We start from the raw sequence: 2,500 nt of genomic DNA, 5'->3' as shown, positions 1-2,500 counted from the left end.
CGCTGTGCCACTCTGCTCTCAGCCACTTCAGAAAAGACTAGAACTCACAATCCATGGCTTAGGAGGCCAGTGTCTTAGGGCACTGGGGTACTGTGTAAACAGTATGACCTATACGAACTGTTGGAAGAGGTAATACAAATGTATATTGGCACTGAGACATGCCCATGAAACAACACATTTTTTTAAATTTTTTGTTTGCACTTAAAATCTAAATAGAATCTGTTTAGCAGAGGATGGTTTCGATCCATCGACCTCTGGGTTATGGGCCCAGCACGCTTCCTCTGCGCCACTCTTCTCTCAGCCAGTTAAGAACAGAATAGAACTCACAATCCATGGCTTAGGAGGCCAGTGTCTTAGGCCACTGGGGTACTGTGTAAACAGTATGACCAATACGAACTGTTGGAAGAGGGCAAAAAAATGTCTAATGGAACTGAGACATGCCAATGAAATGACAAATTAAAAAAAAAAAATTGTTTGCACTTAAAATCTAAAAAGAATCTGTTTAGCAGAAGATGGTTTCGATCCAACGACCTCTGGGTTATGGGCCCAGCACGCTTCCGCTGCACCACTCTGCTCTCAGCCACTTAAGAAAAGACTAGAACTCACAATCCATGGCTTAGGAGGCCAGTGTCTTAGGCCACTGGGGTACTGTGTAAACAGTATGACCTATACGAACTGTTGGAAGAGGTCAAAAAAATGTCTAATGGAACTGAGACATGCCCATGAAACGACACATTTTTAAATTTTTTGTTTGCACTTGAAATCTAAAAAGAATCTGTTTAGCAGAGGATGGTTTCGATCCATCGACCTCTGGGTTATGGGCCCAGCACACTTCCGCTGCGCCAGTCTGCTCTCAGCCACTTAAGAAAAGACTAGAACTCACAATCCATGGCTTAGGAGGCCAGTGTCTTAGGCCACTGGGGTACTGTGTAAACAGCATGACCTATACGAACTGTTGGAAGAGGTAAAAAAATATATATATTGGCAATGAGACATGACCATGAAACGACAATTTTTTAAATTTTTTGTTTGCACTTAAAATCTGAAAAGAAACTGTTTAGCAGAGGATGGTTTCTATCCATCAACATCTGGGTTATGGGCCCAGCACGCTTCCGCTGCGCCACTCTCCTCTCAGCCACTTCAGAAAAGACTAGAACTCACAATCCATGGCTTAGGAGGCCAGTGTCTTAGGGCACTGGGGTACTGTGTAAACAGTATGACCTATACGAACTGTTGGAAGAGGTCAAAAAAATGTCTAATGGAACTGAGACATGCCCATGAAAAGTCACATTTTTTAAATGTTTTGTTTGCACTTAAAATCTAAAAAGAATCTGTTTAGCAGAGGATGGTTTCGATCCATCGACCTCTGGGTTATGGGCCCAGCACGCTTCCGCTGAGCCACTCTGCTCTCAGCCACTTAAGAAAAGACTAGAACTCACAATCCATGGCTTAGGAGGCCAGTGTCTTAGGCCACTGGGGTACTGTGTAAACAGCATGACCTATACGAACTGTTGGAAGAGGTAAAAAAAAAAAATATATTGGCAATGAGACATGACCATGAAACGACACATTTTTTAAATTTTTTGTTTGCACTTAAAATCTGAAAAGAAACTGTTTAGCAGAGGATGGTTTCTATCCATCAACCTCTGGGTTATGGGCCCAGCACGCTTCCGCTGCGCCACTCTGCTCTCAGCCACTTAAGAAAAGACTAGAACTCACAATCCATGGCTTAGGAGGCCAGTGTCTTAGGCCACTGGGGTACTGTGTAAACAGTATGACCTATACGAACTGTTGGAAGAGGTTAAAAAAAATGTATATTGGCAATGAGACATGACCATGAAACGACACATTTTTTATTTTTTTTGTTTGCACTTTAAATCTAAAAAGAAAGTGTATAGCAGAGGATGGTTTCCATCCATCGACCTCTTTGTTATGGGCCCAGCACGCTTCCGCTGCGCCACTCTTCTCTCAGACACTTAAGAAAAGACTAGAACTCTCAATCCATGGCTTAGGAGGCCAGTGTCTTAGGCCACTGGGGTACTGTGTAAACAGTATGACCAATACGAACTGTTGGAAGAGGTCAAAAAAATGTCTAATGGAACTGAGACATGCCAATGAAATGACAAATTAAAAAAAAAAAATTGTTTGCACTTAAAATCTAAAAAGAATCTGTTTAGCAGAGGATGGTTTCGATCCATCGACCTCTGGGTTATGGGCCCAGCACGCTTCCGCTGCGCCACTCTGCTCTCAGCCACTTAAGAAAAGACTAGAACTCACAATCCATGGCTTAGGAGGCCAGTGTCTTAGGCCACTGGGGTACTGTGTAAACAGTATGACCTATACGAACTGTTGGAAGAGGTAAAAAAAATGTATAATGGAACTGAGACATGCCCATGAAATGACACATTTTTAAATTTTTTGTTTGCACTTAAAATCTAAAAAGAATCTGTTTAGCAGAGGATGGTCTCGATCCATCAACCTCTGGGTTATGGGCCCAGCA

The sequence above is a fragment of the Oncorhynchus masou genome, unplaced genomic scaffold (genome assembly GCF_036934945.1).
Source record: "Oncorhynchus masou masou isolate Uvic2021 unplaced genomic scaffold, UVic_Omas_1.1 unplaced_scaffold_2134, whole genome shotgun sequence".
NCBI classification, from domain to species: domain Eukaryota; kingdom Metazoa; phylum Chordata; class Actinopteri; order Salmoniformes; family Salmonidae; genus Oncorhynchus; species Oncorhynchus masou.
Note: the sequence above shows the minus strand (reverse complement) of the source record.